The sequence below is a fragment of the Schistocerca piceifrons genome, unplaced genomic scaffold (assembly GCF_021461385.2).
Source record: "Schistocerca piceifrons isolate TAMUIC-IGC-003096 unplaced genomic scaffold, iqSchPice1.1 HiC_scaffold_352, whole genome shotgun sequence".
Taxonomy (NCBI): Eukaryota; Metazoa; Arthropoda; class Insecta; order Orthoptera; family Acrididae; genus Schistocerca; species Schistocerca piceifrons.
This window is the reverse complement of record NW_025728573.1, coordinates 20001-27500: the sequence shown is the minus strand read 5'-3', so window position 1 is coordinate 27500 and position 7500 is coordinate 20001. Positions and strand designations below refer to the sequence as shown.

General features: G+C 55.9%; 2 non-coding genes and 1 pseudogene across 2 annotated transcripts; all 3 read left to right on the top strand.

The window, feature by feature from the left end:
* The first annotated feature begins 3412 nt into the window (after nucleotides 1–3412).
* LOC124746580 lies at nucleotides 3413–5321 on the top strand. The gene has a single exon (XR_007011392.1). It is a non-coding gene; the product is annotated as a small subunit ribosomal RNA (ribosomal RNA).
* Nucleotides 5322–5672: 351 nt separating this feature from the next.
* On the top strand, nucleotides 5673–5827 carry LOC124746577. Its single transcript, XR_007011389.1, has one exon. It is a non-coding gene; the product is annotated as a 5.8S ribosomal RNA (ribosomal RNA).
* Nucleotides 5828–6015: 188 nt separating this feature from the next.
* Nucleotides 6016–7500, top strand: part of LOC124746576 — a 4134-nt pseudogene continuing 2649 nt past the window's right edge.

Genomic DNA, 7500 nt, shown 5'->3' with positions numbered 1-7500 from the left:
CACCCCTATAACTTGCGTTTCATGAAGAGTTATTTCCAATATGCGACATTCCCGCTGTCCCTATACATGAGCCGCGACCTGTACCACTTACGAGCGAGAGACGCGATCGCGTTGCTCACTGTACGGCGTCCGATACCGAGCCATCAGCATGTCGGTCCCCATGCGCGTTGCACTCGCACTCGCAGTCGCAAAAACGTGGGGCAAATATATTACGCGGAAGAGCTATAACAGACCGAGCCCCACTGCATGGGGGGAGTCTTTGTCACTAATGTACACAGATGGAACATTTTGGACTGGAACCAGATTACCCGTACACACGGCGCTGATTAGTAATCAATGCAGAGCCATCAAACTACAATAAATATACACAACTGTCCGTATACATGCTGAAAGAGTCTGCCCACAATGGGAACCACACGTCAGCCAGACACTCTGATCACGCACCACTCTCTGCTTCTAACAGGCGCACATACAATATGTAAGCACCAGCATGGAACAACATCCAGTGCATCTTCTCCGCCACATTACACAATCCACACTATCACAACCAGACCAGGAGGTCCATGCGGAAAATACAATATCCCAGCCTTTCGACATCCACCATTGCGCAGACCAGGCACCAACACCCACACATGTCCTATACAACGGTGCACCCAACATCACAATAGTACCTCCTGTCACAGCGCACAAACAATGACATGAGTCAAAGACACAGGTCTCACACAAGCATAGAATTGGAGCGCCGCCTCTAATAAGCCAAAGGTGCATCCTGACGTGACAAATCTGATCATGTCACAAGCATTCACTTACTATAATCACTATCAACGAACCTGCCGCCCCCGCCCCCCCCCCCCCCTACACCTTTCCTTACAACAACGTGTAACCTAACCTAACCTAACCTAACCTATGTTGTACCTTAACCTAACCTATGTTGTACCTTAACCTAACCTATGTTGTACCTTAACCTAACCTATGTTGTACCTTAACCTAACCTATGTTGTACCTTAACCTAACCTATGTTGTACCTTAACCTAACCTATGTTGTACCTTAACCTAACCTATGTTGTACCTTAACCTAACCCATGTTGTACCTTAACCTAACCTATGTTGTACCTTAACCTAACCCATGTTGTACCTTAACCTAACCCATGTTGTACCTTAACCTAACCCATGTTGTACCTTAACCTAACCCATGTTGTACCTTAACCTAACCCATGTTGTACCTTAACCTAACCCATGTTGTACCTTAACCTAACCCATGTTGTACCTTAACCTAACCCATGTTGTGCCTTAACCTAACCCACGTTGTGCCTTAACCTAACCCACGTTGTGCCTTAACCTAACCCACGTTGTGCCTTAACCTAACCCACGTTGTGCCTTAACCTAACCCACGTTGTGCCTTAACCTAACCCACGTTGTGCCTTAACCTAACCCACGTTGTGCCTTAACCTAACCCACGTTGTGCCTTAACCTAACCCACGTTGTGCCTTAACCTAACCCACGTTGTGCCTTAACCTAACCCACGTTGTGCCTTAACCTAACCCACGTTGTGCCTTAACCTAACCCACGTTGTCCCCTAACGTAACCCACGTTGTCCCCTAACGTAACCCATGTTGTCGCCTAAACCTGCTCTGTAATTGTTATACGACTCGTTCAATTAGTGTAGTGTTGCCCACCCGCAACCCTCGCAATATAGTTCGCTACTCGCACTGCCCGCTCCCCTGTGTATCGCTTCATGTTAAACACCTTGCAAGTCTTGCTGACTTTCCACATGCTCCTGCTGTACACTGTAATGTGGATGGCAGCAGGACGTACATGCCGCCCCTCCCCACGTCCCCACCTTGCCCCCCTGCCTTCGCAAGCTGGTTGGTGAGAAGTTTGCATGTTCAATGCCCTTCGCATGCGACGTACTCAGGCTACGTTGTGGTGCGGCCTGTGTCAACCGTCCGCTAATGTCGTACGCGTAAACCACAATCTGTACTGCACATTCGTCCTTATGTACCGAATGATACATCGTGGCACATGTGTGACCGTACAACGACTGCGCCCAAAAACGGCGGACCATACAGTGCAAATATTGTGCACGCAGCTACGTGTCGTCTCCCTATGAGAGCTGGATTGCAGTGTGGTACGCCATAGAGACGTGTGGGAGGAACGGACGCCGTGGATGGCGATCAGCATGAGCTGTCTGTTGATGTATTCGGACCTAGTCGTCTCTCCTCACACACCGTGATGGCATGGTGCACCGCGTTCCATATCTGCGACATGCTACAGAGGCCGGTTGACAGTCGTTCGAGCAATGGACATCGCATACGTACGGGGGCCACCTTCCACGTATTGTCTAGGCGTGCACATTTTGTTGCGTGTATGTGGGCAGACGTAGTGTGGCGTGACACCTGACACAGGCATGCAATAATCGTTGAAGTTGCAAATGGCGATGGACGCCTGCGTTTTCTGGTGAAGTTACGCAAATGAACAAATGGTAACCTGTTGTGGTGCGGTTGTTCTCGCTAGGGGTGAATCGGTGATGGCGACGATAGGTTGAGGTACGAACCGGTTGTTCCAGCGATACCCACCATGCCGACGAAACTGAACGGCATCTGGGTGTGAAGCGATACGCGGCGGTGGCTGGGTGGGACCGTCCCCGGCCGGTGAGGGGGCGCCTCCCGGCGTGCTGGCCGCGCGGTGCGTGGGCGCACGCGCTACAGCCGGCTGGTGGGGGCGGCCAGTGGCAGGCGCGCCGGCCGACGGACGCGGCAGGCGTCGCAGCTGCGCGCCGGCGCACCCTGCGCGCGGCGCCGTGCGGCCAAAGTAGGTCCTCGCGGGCCCGGTGCGAAGCGCGGTGGACATCTTCAGTGTGCTGGTCCGATTGAGGACTGTGTGCGTTGAGGATGCGCCGCCGCCCGGCGCTCGGCGCCGCGACGCCGTCTGCTGCTCGGTCGCCCCAGCGGTTCTCGCTGGTGGTTTGTATCGCAGCTGTGCGGATGTGTTGGCGCGTGCGCTGTGCTGGGAGAGTTCGCTTCGGCACCCAAGTGGGGCTTTTGTCCTTCTGTGGCGCTGGCGTTGGAGCTGCCGGTCACCGTAGGTGGCGCGTGTTGTCTCCCGCCGGCAATGCCACGACAGCACGCTCCCGGGCCTCTGTCGGCAGCGGCAAGCTCAGTTGGGAGCACGGGTGGTCGCACCGAAAGCGTCTACTCGCCTAACTCCGGGCGATTGCGCCTCTCTCGAACCCGACCAAGTACTTGGGACGGCGCTGCGCGCCGCCGGGACCTGAGAGGGTTTCGAGGTGTATTGTGCAGGGGAGCTCAGCCTCCTCCTGTTTGCAGAATGATTGAGCGGACGCTTGCGTGTTCGCGCGGGCCCCCGGGACACACTCCCGGGCGGCCGGCTGCTCAGCTCTAGTTGACGCAGCTCCCTGGTTGATCCTGCCAGTAGTCATATGCTTGTCTCAAAGATTAAGCCATGCATGTCTCAGTACAAGCCGCATTAAGGTGAAACCGCGAATGGCTCATTAAATCAGTTATGGTTCCTTAGATCGTACCCACGTTACTTGGATAACTGTGGTAATTCTAGAGCTAATACATGCAAACAGAGTCCCGACCAGAGATGGAAGGGACGCTTTTATTAGATCAAAACCAATCGGTCGGCTCGTCCGGTCCGTTTGCCTTGGTGACTCTGAATAACTTTGGGCTGATCGCACGGTCCTCGTACCGGCGACGCATCTTTCAAATGTCTGCCTTATCAACTGTCGATGGTAGGTTCTGCGCCTACCATGGTTGTAACGGGTAACGGGGAATCAGGGTTCGATTCCGGAGAGGGAGCCTGAGAAACGGCTACCACATCCAAGGAAGGCAGCAGGCGCGCAAATTACCCACTCCCGGCACGGGGAGGTAGTGACGAAAAATAACGATACGGGACTCATCCGAGGCCCCGTAATCGGAATGAGTACACTTTAAATCCTTTAACGAGTATCTATTGGAGGGCAAGTCTGGTGCCAGCAGCCGCGGTAATTCCAGCTCCAATAGCGTATATTAAAGTTGTTGCGGTTAAAAAGCTCGTAGTTGGATTTGTGTCCCACGCTGTTGGTTCACCGCCCGTCGGTGTTTAACTGGCATGTATCGTGGGACGTCCTGCCGGTGGGGCGAGCCGAAGGCGTGCGACCGCCTCGTGCGTGCTCGTGCGTCCCGAGGCGGACCCCGTTGAAATCCTACCAGGGTGCTCTTTATTGAGTGTCTCGGTGGGCCGGCACGTTTACTTTGAACAAATTAGAGTGCTTAAAGCAGGCAAGCCCGCCTGAATACTGTGTGCATGGAATAATGGAATAGGACCTCGGTTCTATTTTGTTGGTTTTCGGAACCCGAGGTAATGATTAATAGGGACAGGCGGGGGCATTCGTATTGCGACGTTAGAGGTGAAATTCTTGGATCGTCGCAAGACGAACAGAAGCGAAAGCATTTGCCAAGTATGTTTTCATTAATCAAGAACGAAAGTTAGAGGTTCGAAGGCGATCAGATACCGCCCTAGTTCTAACCATAAACGATGCCAGCCAGCGATCCGCCGCAGTTCCTCCGATGACTCGGCGGGCAGCCTCCGGGAAACCAAAGCTTTTGGGTTCCGGGGGAAGTATGGTTGCAAAGCTGAAACTTAAAGGAATTGACGGAAGGGCACCACCAGGAGTGGAGCCTGCGGCTTAATTTGACTCAACACGGGAAACCTCACCAGGCCCGGACACCGGAAGGATTGACAGATTGATAGCTCTTTCTTGATTCGGTGGGTGGTGGTGCATGGCCGTTCTTAGTTGGTGGAGCGATTTGTCTGGTTAATTCCGATAACGAACGAGACTCTAGCCTGCTAACTAGTCGCGTGACATCCTTCGTGCTGTCAGCGATTACTTTTCTTCTTAGAGGGACAGGCGGCTTCTAGCCGCACGAGATTGAGCAATAACAGGTCTGTGATGCCCTTAGATGTTCTGGGCCGCACGCGCGCTACACTGAAGGAATCAGCGTGTCTTCCTAGGCCGAAAGGTCGGGGTAACCCGCTGAACCTCCTTCGTGCTAGGGATTGGGGCTTGCAATTGTTCCCCATGAACGAGGAATTCCCAGTAAGCGCGAGTCATAAGCTCGCGTTGATTACGTCCCTGCCCTTTGTACACACCGCCCGTCGCTACTACCGATTGAATGATTTAGTGAGGTCTTCGGACTGGTACGCGGCATTGACTCTGTCGTTGCCGATGCTACCGGAAAGATGACCAAACTTGATCATTTAGAGGAAGTAAAAGTCGTAACAAGGTTTCCGTAGGTGAACCTGCGGAAGGATCATTACCGACTAGACTGCATGTCTTTCGATGTGCGTGTCGTGTCGCGCAACACGCTACCTGTACGGCTCGCCGTAGCCGTGCGCCGCGTGCGGAACCACGCGTGCCTCTCAAAACTAGCGGCAATGTTGTGTGGTACGAGCGCTGAAGCGCTGGAGCGGCTGGCCTGCGGCACCTGGCGCCTGGCGCCGGTTTTGAATGACTTTCGCCCGAGTGCCTGTCCGCTCCGGTGTGGAGCCGTACGACGCCCGTCGGCCGTGAGGCCGTTGGACACAGAACGCTGGAACAGGGGCCGCCACACGCCTCACTCCCGCCTATGCGACCGTCTCGAAAGAGACGGCGGAAACTGAGAAAAGATCACCCAGGACGGTGGATCACTCGGCTCGTGGGTCGATGAAGAACGCAGCAAATTGCGCGTCGACATGTGAACTGCAGGACACATGAACATCGACGTTTCGAACGCACATTGCGGTCCATGGATTCCGTTCCCGGGCCACGTCTGGCTGAGGGTCGGCTACGTATACTGAAGCGCGCGGCGTTTGCCCCGCTTCGCAGACCTGGGAGTGTCGCGGCCGCCTGTGGGGCCGGCCGCGTCTCCTCAAACGTGCGATGCGCGCCCGTCGCCTGGCGGTTCGCATACCGGTACTTTCTCGGTAGCGTGCACAGCCGGCTGGCGGTGTGGCGTGCGACACCTCGTACAACGACCTCAGAGCAGGCGAGACTACCCGCTGAATTTAAGCATATTACTAAGCGGAGGAAAAGAAACTAACAAGGATTCCCCCAGTAGCGGCGAGCGAACAGGGAAGAGTCCAGCACCGAACCCCGCAGGCTGCCGCCTGTCGTGGCATGTGGTGTTTGGGAGGGTCCACTACCCCGACGCCTCGCGCCGAGCCCAAGTCCAACTTGAATGAGGCCACGGCCCGTAGAGGGTGCCAGGCCCGTAGCGGCCGGTGCGAGCGTCGGCGGGACCTCTCCTTCGAGTCGGGTTGCTTGAGAGTGCAGCTCCAAGTGGGTGGTAAACTCCATCTGAGACTAAATATGACCACGAGACCGATAGCGAACAAGTACCGTGAGGGAAAGTTGAAAAGAACTTTGAAGAGAGAGTTCAAAAGTACGTGAAACCGTTCTGGGGTAAACGTGAGAAGTCCGAAAGGTCGAACGGGTGAGATTCACGCCCATCCGGCCACTGGCCTCCGCCCTCGGCAGATGGGGCCGGCCGCCCGCGCGGAGCAATCCGCGGCGGGGTCGTGTCCGGTTGCCTTTCCACTCGCCGCGGGGTGGGGCCGTTCCGGTGTGCGGTGGGCCGCACTTCTCCCCTAGTAGGACGTCGCGACCCGCTGGGTGCCGGCCTACGGCCCGGGTGCGCAGCCTGTCCTTCCGCGGGCCTCGGTTCGCGTCTGTTGGGCAGAGCCCCGGTGTCCTGGCTGGCTGCCCGGCGGTATATCTGGAGGAGTCGATTCGCCCCTTTGGGCGCTCGGGCTCCCGGCAAGCGCGCGCGGTTCTTCCCGGATGACGGACCTACCTGGCCCGGCCCCGGACCCGCGCCGCTGTTGGCTCGGGATGCTCTCGGGCGGAATAATCGCTCCCGTCAGCGGCGCTTCAGCTTTGGACAATTTCACGACCCGTCTTGAAACACGGACCAAGGAGTCTAACATGTGCGCGAGTCATTGGGCTGTACGAAACCTAAAGGCGTAATGAAAGTGAAGGTCTCGCCTTGCGCGGGCCGAGGGAGGATGGGGCTTCCCCGCCCTTCACGGGGCGGCGGCCTCCGCACTCCCGGGGCGTCTCGTCCTCATTGCGAGGTGAGGCGCACCTAGAGCGTACACGTTGGGACCCGAAAGATGGTGAACTATGCCTGGCCAGGACGAAGTCAGGGGAAACCCTGATGGAGGTCCGTAGCGATTCTGACGTGCAAATCGATCGTCGGAGCTGGGTATAGGGGCGAAAGACTAATCGAACCATCTAGTAGCTGGTTCCCTCCGAAGTTTCCCTCAGGATAGCTGGTGCTCGTACGAGTCTCATCCGGTAAAGCGAATGATTAGAGGCCTTGGGGCCGAAACGACCTCAACCTATTCTCAAACTTTAAATGGGTGAGATCTCCGGCTTGCTTGATATGCTGAAGCCGCGAGCAAACGACTCGGATCGGAGTGCCAAGTGGGCCACTTTTGGTAAGCAGAACTGGCGCT